The 14,462-nt window shown below is 41.4% G+C and overlaps 1 protein-coding gene and 1 long non-coding RNA gene across 11 annotated transcripts in view; one reads left to right on the plus strand and one right to left on the minus strand.

Moving 5' to 3' along the window:
- The window catches only part of FILIP1 (filamin A interacting protein 1), a 114,749-nt gene that overhangs the window by 63,492 nt on the left and 36,795 nt on the right, over nucleotides 1-14,462 (minus strand). The gene's annotated exons all lie outside the window — the stretch shown is intronic.
- Nucleotides 84-7,506, plus strand: LOC146767831 (uncharacterized). Its single transcript, XR_014954230.1, has 2 exons — nucleotides 84-278; nucleotides 400-7,506. It is a non-coding gene; the product is annotated as an uncharacterized LOC146767831 (long non-coding RNA).

Below are 14,462 nucleotides of genomic sequence, written 5' to 3' on the forward strand. Positions count from 1 at the left end.
AAGGGAAGGGAAGGGAAGGGAAGGGAAGGGAAGGGAAGGGAAGGGAAGGGAAGGGAAGGGAAGGGAAGGGAAGGGAAGGGAAGGGAAGGGAAGGGAAGGGAAGGGAAGGGAAGGGAAGGGAAGGGAAGGGAAGGGAAGGGGAAAAGACATTTTCTCAACTGTCAGGAGGAGAGGAGGATGGGGGCGTCAAATTGACCTTGTTGGCTTAGAAGTCCTCAGCAAGGACCACCCTGATGGAAATGGATGGCTTTAGCCCCAAGGGATCTAGATAGCCACAAGTAAGTTTACCTGGCTTCAGCAGTGTGACTTTCACGGGACAATCATGTAGAGATACAACGGGATGTTCATACCAACTCAGAGTATGACTAAAATTACTAGTTTTCATATTGGTTATTACAGGTAATTTTCCTGTGCTCTGCAGATGTTCATTATTTTATCTGGCTTTAAGAAATTAAAAGGAATCACATTCCCAAGAGGTTGTGATAGGAGCAGCAGGAGCTGTGGCTGTGCTGAAAGAGCAATGCTGTGCAGTTGGACTCTAAGGCTGCGTGAAGCAGATTCTGGATGTGACAGACTCTGAACTGTGAATGAACTAGGCCAAGAGAATGCAGACCTCATTCCTGCATTTGCTTTTGCAGATGACTCCTGTGTTTGTTTCAGTCATGATGGTCACAGGAGAGCCATAAACCTAATGACTAATACAATGAAGAACAGAAAAAATATCTGACCTTAGTAATCCTGGAGTTTCCTGAATTTCTAAATTTTCAAGCCTAAAGTACTAATCCATTGTGCTTTCTAACCCCAGTCTCTTGTTCTCATATGCATCATGATTTGAGCAAACAAGAAAAGGTCTCTGTTCTTTTTGACAGTGTTATACTTTGCCAATGTGCTTTTGTGAGAGCACATGTTTGCTGCTTGCCCTTCTTGTTGGACTCTTGGCACAGAGCTATGGATACTCTTTTAATCAGGACAATTCTCTATTTAATGAACAGCTTGAATAACCAAACCACAGGACTGTAATTCCTGTACAGACTAGGAGAGGGCCTGTGTCTAGTCTAGCTATGTAAACCATTGTTGCTTTCATCCTTTCACCTGGTCTGCTTACTGCCCTGGAAAAGTGTTTGCCATACAGGTGTTAGGAGAAACAGCACCCCAGTGCTGAGCCTCATGCACTGAAGAATAAATATTTGTTTCATCCTGTTGACACTGCTGCCATGGTGGGGTTTGCTGTTTGCAAGTAGTGTAGAAAAGTAGCAAAGTTATAGCAGATGTACTTGCTGAGGTGATGCATGAAAATCAGCAAAGCCTTTTTGTTTAATCAAAGATTTTTTTTTTATTTTAAAATTGGTTCTTGTAATAGTGGGGCATAGTAACACACGGATTATGTTCACCAAGAACTATATCAACAATATTTCCTATGTTTGGGGAAAAAAAAAAAAGAGCAATAAGCATAAATGTAGTCTCAGGAATAAAATAGATTTCTGGAAATTCCATATCCATGCGTCTTTCTAAATAAGTATAATCAGCATGAAAGCAGAAAAGGATTTCACAAAATTAAAAGAGGAAACACAGTCATCACCAAGGTAGATTTATACCACTTTAACTCCATTTTCTTAATTCCAAGGTAAACTCTTCTCTAGCTAAATTATGGCACAGATTTATAAAGGACAGAGTTTATGCTGGTATAATTCCATTAATTTTGTCATTTTCAGGAAAACTTGTGGTTTCATCTGGAATACTTTTACATGAGTAAAGCATGCTGACCAACTAAGGAGTAGCATAGACTTGTTTCACAAAGATTCATATTTCCCAGGCTTCATCTGGAAAAACATCTTGGATGCATGAGGCATGAGGAATGATAAGCTATTAGATCATAATTGAGTCAAAAAAATAAACTTTTATATATCGCCCTATGCATGTTTTGATTACTGTGCTTCCCAGCTGCCAGAAAGTACAAACAGGAGTCACAGAGGAGACAGTTCAAGTAGCTGACACCACTAGACAAACATGCCACAAGGTCTGATGAGGGCTGAGACATTTATTCTCTGGAGTGGCCATGTGGCTGAAAGGGACTAGCCAGGAGCACGGAGGGTGGCAGCAGTGCCAGCTGCCTGCAGTGCAGCCTTTCTAGCCCATTTCAGCTGAGCTGGGAGAGGTGGACTAATCATCCCTTTTCCCAGCCCACTGGGGTGTCCCATGCCCAGGGATACCTCTGATTTGAAGGAAAATTAATGTTTGGAGGAAGGTAATGCTGCTTCATTCTGGGGCCTTGCACCCAGCTGATGAAGCCTGTCTTGAGACACAGCCACTCTCAGAGCTCTGGATTGAGCACTGAGCCCTCATGATTCCTCACATATTGTTTTACAGCTTTCTGCTCTTTTGAGTTAACCCATTTCAAATCAAACTGTGAACTTCACGTTAAGACAACACTGGCAGTGTCACCATTAGTTCCAGTCCAAACCTCCTAAACATTTGTTTTATCACCTGACAGCCAGAACGTGCCTGGAAAATGGTAAGAGAGGTGATGCAGATTAGCTGGCCTACCAAAGATTTTTCACTCCTGCAGTTGGGAAATCTCTGGTGTTAGGCAAGCACTGGTCAGTTCGTTTTGTTGGCAGCATAGAGCCAAGCTGATAACCCACAAGGTGAAATACACCATGGACACAGGAACAACACTCTAGTATCTCTGGTAAGTAGTTTCTAAGGACACTGCTCCTATAACAATGCCAGCCTCCTGCCAAGGTGGTAGAAAACTGCTGAAAGCAGCAGGAGCAGGCTGAAAATCATCACAGGTCTTGCCTTGTTTGTATCCTCACTATGACCAAGCAAAATACCTAAAAATTATCTGTCACTGAGGGAATACAGCACAGAAACTAAAGTCATTCCCTGAGCCTTGCAAGACTGCTTTAACCTAGGAATCAACCATGGGGCATACATTGGCATTCCCAAATACAATTAGGAAATGAGGAAGCCCTTAGCTTTCTACAAAGTAAGTTTCAACCTTCCACTTTGAAATTACTTTTTATTTCAAAATTAACTTGTATTTTTAACAAGTATAAGATGAAACAAGAAGATAAATGTCCCAAAAGCAAACTCTAAGCTTTCATTTTGCTGTCTCTTTCTGACCTGAGGTAGATATTGAATCTATTTTCTTTTCAGTAGCCATAATTTTCACCGCTCTGATTTTGCTGAAACCAGTAAAATACAGCTACATTTTACATGTGACTAATTTATCTTTCTTTTGTTTTTAAAAAAAATACAAAAAATAATCACAATGTAGATGCCCTTACAGATTTTGCAGCAAAAGGAAAAAAATATTAGACAGAGGAACTGTATCTTCTGCAAATAAAGTCTCCAAGAGACAACAGTGTAAAAAAAAGCCATCTGCAGCATCTCAAATTTCAACTGTCAACCAAAGCAGGGAGCAAGTTCCAAATCTCTGTCAGTGACTCCTTTGTAGGAAGTTTCAGTTGTTGATAGACACAGAGTACCAGCTTGCACACGAATGCCTTGTCATTTGGTGAGATGTGAATTTAACCCCCTCCATTAGACTGGGATGTCTTCTAGCTCCCAAAAGATTCCTCCTCTGGGAAGTTTCAAAAGGTTTCAAAACAAGGAGTTAAATATATTTTCTGATACTAAACCTGCCCTTCGGTTTCACTATCAATTTTGGTGGTTTTCCAATAATATTTTTCCCATTGGGAAAAAAAAAGAATCCTCTGGCTGCATGTATACTGGAGATTAACCATGCCCAGGACTCCTCTCTGACTGTGAGGCCAGCTGTCCTGGAAAATACTTCAGGCTCTTAAGCCCTCTTAGCATCCATAACATGTTGGCTGCATCCACACTGCCCACTGGGAATTGCTCCTAGCCCATGCTGACTCCTGAAACGTGCTCTCAGAGGGGTTGGGAGGCTGTTAAGAGCCTGGCCAGAAGAGTGCCAAGGACCACTCCACTTCCAGCATGAGAACAGAGAGACATTCACCTTCCAGTATCTGTGCTCATGCCCCGTCACTGTTTGATTTACAACCTTTCCTTTCCACAGCCTTAACAAACAAAGGAAATGGAAAACTAATCAGCCATGCTAAGGAAAAGTGCAACTCACCATAAGTACACAGTCTGGAGAGAGAAAATAAGCAGTGGGTGGTGGGAAAACAGAAAAACCCCAAATTTTTCAAGTTAGGTCAAAGGATGCAGAACTCTAGTACTTATTCTAGAGGCATATTTGTAAGTTGCTACTGAGGAATATTTTGGTGATAGAGAGGTTTAGCAGAAGCAGGACGAGTCAGAGAAGCTGAAGCAGAGAGAGAGGTTGCACAACAACCCCACTTCACACCAGGTTTATCCTGGTTTTACTGGGCTTGGTGGCACAGACTTTGAGCTCTTCATGTCACTGATACGGGGACCAGAACTGGGAGGCTCCAGAGTGGCCCTTGCATTACTCAAAGCCCTGGCCTTCACTTGTGATTACTGTTTGCAAAGAGGTAAAAGGAAAGGAGAGTCTTACTTCATTCCTGGCAGTGCCAGCCCAGTGACTGTCATCATTTCCCTGTAATCCTGCAGGCTTTCCACTGACTTCAGAACTTGTGGCAAAGAAAGTAAAGAAGTAAATGTCAGCCTAAAAGATTTAAATAATACCGATGTCTCACACTGACAGGAGCAGCACAAAAACCTGCAGATATTGCACCTAAGCATTGAGAATGGCCTCAGCCACTTTAATAGTTTTCATTTTTAGAAACCATATTTCATTGCCTCTTCTAATGTAATGTCATAGTTTCAAAATCCCTAGACAACAATTTCTTCACTTGAAAAGAATGAAGTTAAAGAGTTATCCTGAATGTACAGGTTGAGCTGGTTTTGATGGCTTTTTTAACAGCCTTTTAATGTTAATCTGATTAAATCTTCACCTGTTTTTTTAATTCAGAGCAAAACTTTAGGCTAAGCTGAAAATACAACATAGTTACTTTGAGTAAGGAAGGAAAGGTGAAGGAAGAAGCAAATAAATATTTCTGCATGGGCTTGGTCTTCCATTAGCATTACTAGGATTACCTGTTGCCAGATTCTTTAATGTCTGTGACAGTTTAAAATCCAATTTCATCAGGGATAAAATATAAGTTAATTGTGTTTTTCTTGTTGCAACTAGCCAAACACCCTACCTTTATTAACTTCATTAAAAGGGCTTCATTTTTTTTTTTTTTTTTTTTACTAGGATGGAGAAAAACTTTCTCAGATGCTTTTCTTAGAAAGTAATTTCAGTTCAGAGACATGGAAAGATATTAAAAAGAGATCCAACAAACAGAGTGGGTGTTTTACAAGCCTACGTGATGTTAAAGTTGTCTGCACTGGTATAAATTCATACTGCTCAGCTTTAAGTATTTCACTTGTGTGACTTAGGTAGAAGTTTAGGTTTAATCATAATCTGCAGCATCTTTGAAATGGAGTCTGAGCTCTCTGAGGCTATGTTAGGACTGCAGGTGTGTCCTCCTGTCCTCCTCAGTCAGGCAGTTCCAGTGACCACTGCTAAAGCCCACCTTGGCTCCTATCAGGGAAAGCATCCCCTGATTACCTTCCCATGGTAAAAGGTGCTGGGTAGAGGGTGGTGTTGTTCCAGTCTCCCTGTGAGAGGATATGGAGTCCTCTCCATGGAGAGTTTTGCCCCGCTTAGTCAGCCTTAATCTCACTAAAGAGGTTGCACCCTTAATTTGGGCACATCAGTGAACTGACTGATAAACTGAGGCTGGATCCAGAAATGCATCATCACAAAGACCGATTTTGCTGATGGGTGGGGAGGCAATAGCAGGTATTTGGCACCTCGTTATCAGTATCTGACACAGTGCCACACTTGGTGGCAAGTGTTAAGACATGGCAGAGACTGTGGGACTGTGTCCACCCCTCACGGTCCCTGCTATAACCAACCCTGCCAACTTTGTATTAATGAAGTCAGGAAATGAAGTGGCTCGTGCTGTTGGGATGGGTTTTCTACAAGGCATCAGACCTCTGCTGCAGGCACGCTTCTGCCTGAGAGGGGCAGAGAACGCAGTATTTCTAACAAGCACTGAAAAGAGTCAATAGGTGACCCTGACTGAGCTCCCTAACTTGGGAATTTGGTACTCCAGCTACAACCCCTCATGCTAAACTCTTTTATTGGGAGGAAGAGTGGGGAGAATTTGGCTGTAATTGTACAAAACAACTAATTTAAGAAAGAACAATAAAAATGGATCTACATTAGCTTCCTTTCAGTTAGGGAAAGTGAAACTAGAAACTAATTTTTATTAATGAAAAATCTGAAAAAACTAATCATAAAATTTTCAAGTTCCTATTTAAGAAGAGCTGTATGAAAGAAAAGCAGTGGAGATCTCTGTTGTTGAAGGGAATTGGTAGGATGTCTTTAAATATTAAGGCATCATTGGGTCTTGGAATACAAATTTAAAAGAGAGATTTGACATTTCACTATAATGCCAAAATTTTGGTCACCATCCCAAAAAAAAAAAAAAAAAAAAAAGGGAGAGACATGAGAGATGCATATACAGATGGCATATTATTGGTAGATCAGGTAAGAAAGCAGCACATAAATACATTACTGGTTTTATTTTCTTTATTTAGTGAAAAACTGTCTGACCCTGACATTATGTAGTGTCATATTGAAGGTGCTATACTTACGTAAAAACAAGATTTCATTTGCTATTTTACATTTAACATTTCACTTACTGTTTTACTCCCAGTGAGAATAAACTTCACTCAGGTTTGTATGCCTAGTGTAAGTGTCTAAGTGAGCTCTCACTACCACCGCTTGCTGTGGTAGTATTCACTACAGAGACCACAGATAAGAGATTTTCCTTATCTGCATTTGTCCACATGCAGACTGCATTAATTTCAGAGGTAAGAGGGTTTTTTCAGACCTGCCCAGATGAAAGTTAAAGGGCAGCTCTACAGAGCATCTAATAGCCAACTGCTAAGCACAGCTGCACCAAAAAAGCAAACTCAAACTAAACAGCTTATCCTCCACTGTATATGTACTGAAAATATTTCCAAGGCTTTCAGAAAAGTCAGAACGAAGTCCCCATGTTGAATAAATATTTCCTTACCTTTGATAATTAAGAATATTTTATCCCTTTCCCTACTTTTACTAATTAAGAATATTTTATACCTTTAAACCTGAAAGATTCTGCTAAATGAAATAGAATTTGAGAAATATATACACCCTATGCCTCTATATTAAATTGTGCAACTCATTTATTCAAAGTAAATTCAAAAACATGGTATCCTACTAAATCTTTTCAATTCATCCTGCACTGCTGGAATCCTGGATGCTGAGAATTTTAAACTTTCTGTGCTGAAAGGCAGACCCACAAGAGCATTTGGCCTGAGGCTGTGGAGAAGACTTCCAAAATTGATTAGTAGCACTGGGATTACAAGTGTGTAGTTAGTTAGAAGTGTGTAATATCACAGGGTGGAAAATTTATTAGGTTTTTAGAATATAGTAATGGATATGAAGCAAGATGGAAGCTTTAGGGTGGAGGTAAGTTGTTCTTTTTCTTCCTTCTTCTTCCTTCTTCTTCATGGGTTTGGATGGTATCTTGCAATTGGACAGAAAAGTCCACACTGTAGGTCTTGAGGCATCAGTTATTGGGTTAAAAGGGAAAATAACCTAGGTGTCATTTCTTAATTGTGTAGTTTAGTTTTAGTTCAGCCTAACAAGACCTTGAAACTGTATATCTGGGGCCATTTTTGTGGTTTTCCTGCATGCAAGGTCTGGTGCAGATGGCGTGCTGAAGTTTTGATAAGATAACAATAAACAAGAAGCTGAAGACTGAAAAAGGCCAATGCATCTCTCGTTCCTGACACAGAACTGCTCCAGGAGGGCGTCCCCTGTCAGGGGAGCCCCCAGGGAAAAGCCCAGCGTGGGGCCAGCGAAGCCATACTGCACATACCATTGACTGCAAAATAATCCCAACATAAATTTAAAAACAAAGAATTGAAAAATCAGTCAGCAGTTTGTCAGTGAATTCTAGGCCTGCAAAACCACCCTGCTATGAAATGGCCAGAGAATTTAGAGAAACACTGTGCAGCTGGCAGATGGCCACAAGCTCAACCTAAGGTAGCTGTCATGATTGCAAAAAGTATCCTTATTCTGACTGTACTTACTGGTACTGTTATTTCTTTTTGTCATCAAGAAAAAGCAAAAGCCTCCATGGAAAGGTGCTCAGCAGCACATCCCAGTGTTGTGGAATGACTTGGCTGCAGCACAGGCACTGGAATCAACCCAGCCATACCCTGTGGAAGCAGCAAACACCAAGGATTTGACAAACCTTGGACTTGTGCAATAAGCATATATGTCAAAGATAAAGAATTACAATCAAAGGGATAGGAAAGCCTAGAAAATAAAAATATTGGGAGAACCCAACACTTAGGATTATGGTACAAAAGTCATGAACTGGTGTGGCAAGACCCCTGTCCTCTGCACAAGGTCTTGCAAATGATTTCTGCAGGGAGTCAAACAACAATTTAAGTAAGCAAGAACAAGGCTGGGGAGCTCTGTGTAAATACTTGTCACTGACTGATCTCTTACACCTTGAAGATGTATTTCTAGAAAGGAAAAAAAACCCTGAAAATTGTTCTTCTCGTTGTATACTCAAAAAAGCTGAGAAGTGCCATTATATTAGTCTTTCTCAAACCTCAGAGAAACTTTTCCAAATGTCTGTAGAGGCAAATATTAAATAAATGGCTTGCTGAAATAATGGAACAGTTGTTGGACTTTCTAACATGCATATATTTAAAAGAAAGAAAATATACTGGAAGGGGGAGTAATTTTTTTTTGTTAATTGTTTTAAAGTCCATAACTAGAAATACATTGTTACAGTTTGTACTCACATCAATTTTACATCAGAGAAAAATAAAGTTTTGTTTTTGTAACATTGTTAGATAAAACAGTAACTATATAAATTTAAGAAAGCAAATCACTTATGCCAAGTTAGTGTCAATTAGCATTATGGATGACAGTTTAAGGAGGATTATATGATGTATTGCAGGTTTCAAACAACTAAAAATAGAAAAGCTATACAAGCCATAAAAATTGCACAATATGCAACTTTCAGTTCCAGGAAGGTTGTGTTTGCAATCCTTGACTACAAATGGAGTTGCTTTCTGACTGTTGGGATAGATCTTCTGGGGCCATAATTAATACAGACAGTCCAGAGCTTTCCAAATGACTCAGACATTTAAAAATATGATATGAGACTGAGCTTAAAGCAGTGAAATTTTTATAAAATAATTTAGTGTTTGCCTTCCAGTTTCTAAGCTGGGTTCACAATTTCAAAGTATGTTCTCGCACCTTGAGGAAGTTTAAAACTGGAAATAGAGAATGCTGTGTAACCAATGTGTTACTAGCAATGGGGATTTTAGAAGACAGGAAAAATCCAAGATGAATATTGTAAGGCATGTAATACAGTCATGGGATTCCATGGTGCCTGCTGCAGAGTTCTTCATTACACCAAGTCCTTAACTCAGGATGCTTATTTTTAACTCATTATGCTAAAACATTTCAGAGAAAATAATGTGTTTTGAGGATGCCCTTGGGAATCAACAGTCCCCAAGGGCTTCAACAGCTCTGCAATTCAGATGAGCCTTTGAAAAACTCATAGTTTCATGTTCACATGCTCTTGGTTTGAAATAAGTCATTTTGGTTACCTCCTGGAGCTGACATCTGCAGAAAGCTCAGGTATTGCTTTCCAGCCATGCCATCACACGAGTATGTCCTGAATGTTGCTTATTTAGGAGTGTGGCTCCACCTGAGAGCTGTGTGTCAGCACAACAGCCCATGGTTTGCAGGAATACCTGTGTCGAGGGATGCTCCCAGGGCAGGGGCTTCACTACAATCTAGGTCCGGAGTGGGGAGGAGGGAGTCGAGGGTAGAGGTGTCCCTGTGCCATCGCTCTGCTGCTCCCACCTTGGGCTGGCTGGGGTCCCTGCTGCTCCCTAGAGAAGAAATAAGGCTCAGGGGCCACATGCCAGGACAAAGAGAGAAGCAGCACGTTCTGCTTGTCTGCCAGCCAGCCAACAGGCCAGCTAGAAAACACAGGCTTCCACACCTTAAGTGGCTTGAAAATAGTAATATATTTTATTTAGAGATGCCTGTTGACTTTATCCTTGTCGTGACAGTGCACAGTGGCCTGAAGAATCCAGGATACACAAGGTGAGGCACTTGTAGGATTGATACAGTACAGCAACCAGGGGGTGAAACCTCACACTCCCTTTGCCTCCAAAGAGCTGTAGCACAAGTCACAGCTTTCTGCTGTAATTTGGCAATTAACACCAAGAAACCCCTCCATCCCAAAAAAAGCAGCTGTAATGAGGGAAGGAAAAAGCTGGTAGGTGATGCGCTGGGTTGCTCACTGAATAGAGCAGTTCTGCAGAGTATGTGCAGGGCAATGACACAGCGTGGTGACAGGACAGCAGAGAATTAATGACACTGCAGAGTATTAGTGACACTGCAGGGTATTGGTGACACTGCAGGGTATTGGTGACTCTGCAGGGTATTGGTGACACTGCAGAGTATTGGTGACACTGCAGGGTATTAGTGACACTGCAGAGTAGTAGTGACACTGCAGGGTATTGGTGACACTGCAGAGTATTAGTGACACTGCAGGGTATTGATGACACTGCAGGGTATTGGTGACACTGCAGGGTATTAGTGACACTGCAGAGTATTGGTGACACTGCAGGGTACTGGTGACACTTCAGGGTATTGGTGACACTGCAGGCACTCTGCACTCTGCCTGCTCAGTGGGAGCACGGGACTCCCGCACTGGCTGAGCTGCCAGCCTGCAGCACAGCAAGACATGCAGCCCGGTTTCTCTCACAGCTCACAAAACAAGGGAAGGTTGGGGACGTGGTGACAACTCCAAATCCTGTGGAGCTATAGATGTGCAGGGAGCTAGGAGCTTTGCTCCAGGAGAGCTGGGGATGTTGCTGGGCACATGGGGATCAGAGCCAGCACACTGGACAAAGGCGGGGTCTCATGTTGATAAAAGCTCATTCATGCATTTGATTAGGTTGCATAAACAAACAGAATTGTGGACTCCCTGAATTCTGCCCTGACCCTCCTGACTGAGCAGCATGGTTATGGCATAAACAAAGTTTTGCAGGTCAAATACACTCCAGACACAGCTGGCATGGAAACACCAGAGCCTGAGGTCTGAGCAATGCTGCATCCAGGCAGGCTCACTGGCAGGACTGGAGGGCTCACACAGATTCTGAGGGCTGTGAAACCATGGAGGTCTTTCCTGGGCAAGGAAAACATGGTGTTCTGGGAAGCAGTGCTCTCTTTAAATAAAACAGTAACAATTTTGTTCAACACTACAAAATTACTGTTATTTAAATAATTTATATAGTTCTAATAACAGTATAGTCATAAAAGGAACATTACATTATTCAAGGAACAAAGCAGAACTACTGCAGTATCTAAGTCAGTTGCAGTCAGAGCAGTGTATGACCCATTTGCCTATTATTTCTTAACAAACTGTATGTGAATTCTTGCAAAATAGCAAGTATCAACTTGGAATTTGTATCTTTTTTCCCTTGCTCTGAGTGGAATGAACAAGAGCTACTGGATTATGGGCAATATAAGGAGAGATACAGTAATGAAATCTTAACCAACTGTAACTGATGCATACACTAAATTGATGCATATTAAAGAAAACTTAGCTTTACAGAAAGTTATTTTACTGGTAAGTATTTTCATTTTCTAGAAAATTTGCTTAGAAAACTTCAATCTTGAGCAGCTCCTTCTTGGAAAAGATTGAGCAATTACCCATCTATTTATTTATTTGTGAATAGCAGAAAACATTTCCTACGTGTTATCACACTATTATACGCACAAGCCCTGAATCACAGGTTTCATGACAACTCACAAGAAGCTGAATAGAGACAAATTGTATGAGGCACATGGGATTTACAGCAATTAATTCTTTGGCCTGTGAAAGGTTTGTCCTTCAAAAAAATTCAGTGAGAGTTTTTTTCCATTAATTTGAACGGAGGAAGAACTCAAGACTACTGTCTTTAAAAGTATCTAGACTTAGAAAAAGAAAATGAGTCATGTTTTTGTAATGAAGAGCTGAATTTGTAATGTAGTTCACACAATGTAAGAGAAAAGAAGAGTTTGCTGTCAGCAAGCACACCCTAGTTATTAAGATACAAAAAGGGTGGACCAAGGCTTAGTGGGTCAAATTCTGACCTCATTTGCCTTTACTCTTCTGAGTTTAAAGATGTTACTCTGGATTTTCATCAGCCTAAATGAGATTGAAGTCTGGTGTTCTGTAAGCAAAAAAAGTGGCATTATTCATGATTTACAGAAACCTTCTTCACAGAAGATATTGTTTAAAATAGGCACTTCAGGTACTTTATTTCCACTATTCATTGTTTTAAAGTCATTTTATGAGTGTAGTAATTACATCTATATCTTCCCAAGAAGAGACATCCTGGAATACAGGACTTAAGTAATTTTCATCCTCTGACACTTGACCAAGCAGCAGGATAAGGTAGACATGGTATACTCTTTTTCTTCATTAAGCATTAAAATATCTCAAGATAATATTTATGCCTATACATGTCTTCTTCATTTTAATTAAGTGATGACACAGCAAATATAGTGAGCAAAAGAAGGAGTCAAGGTGAATATCACTGCAGTAATTAAAATTCCCCATTATACAACATTGTGTTGTATTAAAAAGCCCATGAGATTTTGCTGCTGAGCTGAATACAGATGATACTTCACTCACAGACATCACAGACAGGTGCATCAAAATGCTCCTAAACCCCTGTTAGACAAATGAAAGACAAAGCTTTGGTTGCAGACTTTCCCACATGAGCAACTTAAACGTAGCAGGGCTGCGATAACATCACAGCTTTTTGGGCTGCCTTTTCCATCCCAGCTGTTGAGAGTTTTATCGCGTGCACTAAGCAGAATATTTTACTTTGTTACTCTCAGCAGAGTAGTAAGAAGCTATTGATTCTCTCTAGATTAGTTCTCTTGTCTTTCCTCATTGACATACACATGCTCTCTCTTCCCCACTGAAGCATGGATCAGGAAACCAAACGCAGCAGAAAGCTGAAGTTTTCTTTGGCAGGTTTGCCAAGAAGCCCTAATGAAAGGGGTCAATGAGAGTCCCCATATTCCCATCGATCTACAAGCCACCATTCCCAGGATTTTCAAAGGAAAGCAAAGAGCTCTCAAAGCTGCTTTTCACTCCAAGCTCCAAGCCCCAGCAACTACACTGGGGTTCGTACAACAAAGGGCAAGTCCTGGACAGAGTGTCTGGTGGGTTACTGTGAAGGTCTGGCTGTGCACAGTTAGTCAGAATGGGACACAAAATGAAGCTGATTTTGTCAAGCGCCCTACACCCCACAAGCACCACTGCACAAGGCTTTGGAATGCATGAAGGGGCACCTCCTTCCCATGACCCACAGGCCACCATGGGGGCAGGAGGCGTGTGACAGCTTCTACTACCAAATCAGCCCTTTGACTATCACTGTTATTATCCGAAGTGTTTGCTAGAATTATAGCTCCATTTAATTTATTATCAGTGCCCCAAGAACCCAGGACCTCACATAAGCTCCCCTGGGGCCACCAGCCCCAGTCCCAGGATTGCCACACATCTCCACACAGCCCAACCCTGCCCTGCTTGTCCTTGGAGGCCACCATGCTGGGTCCACAGCATGGTGGGCTGGGCTCCTCCTACCCTGGGCTCCTCCTATCTCCAGGAATGTGCCTAATACCAAGGCCTGGGGCTATCCCCAGCTGTCTCCCTCAGGTCTCTCTTCCCCAGTGGATTGCCATCCCCAGACCTCAGAAAGCAGCCACTCCTGCAGTGCCCTGACATGTATTTCTTTAATTGTCTAGTTAACTGCTTGTATTCGCAGTTGGGATTCTCCTTTGCTTTTATTCAAGTGTTTTAGAAGTTTTTCATTTTCACAGATCTTCATATGTGCATGTAGTAACTTAAATTTGTGCTTCCCTTTTCCTACTGTATTTTGCAAAAGCTCTTTTTGCCTTCTGCCACAGGGTAGAAAAATGGAAATCAGCCTGTTTATTCCTGAGAAAAGAAGGACTGTAGAAAAACAAATGCTCCCCTAGTATCTCTCCTTTACACTTACAGAGACATCCTGTTCCACACTGATCCTGATTCCAAGCACTGGGATGCCAGGCTCAGAACGACTGGGGAAAGTTTCTCTCTGAAGCTCCCCTTGAAACCTGATTAAACTATCAAGTCAGTAAGGATTACAAGTAAAACAGCCAAAAAAAGATTGCTGTCACAGTCTTAAAAGCTGGCAGACAGGCCTCAAGAGACATTGGACACTGGATTTGACGTAACATCCTTTTCTCTGTGTCCTGGGAGGTGGTACCCACATTCTCTTCTGCTTTCCATCGGCTCACACCAACAGGAGCACTCTGCAGAGGTAATTCC

This window comes from Lonchura striata, chromosome 3 (assembly GCF_050655825.1).
Source record: "Lonchura striata isolate lonStrDom1 chromosome 3, ASM5065582v1, whole genome shotgun sequence".
NCBI lineage: Eukaryota > Metazoa > Chordata > Aves > Passeriformes > Estrildidae > Lonchura > Lonchura striata.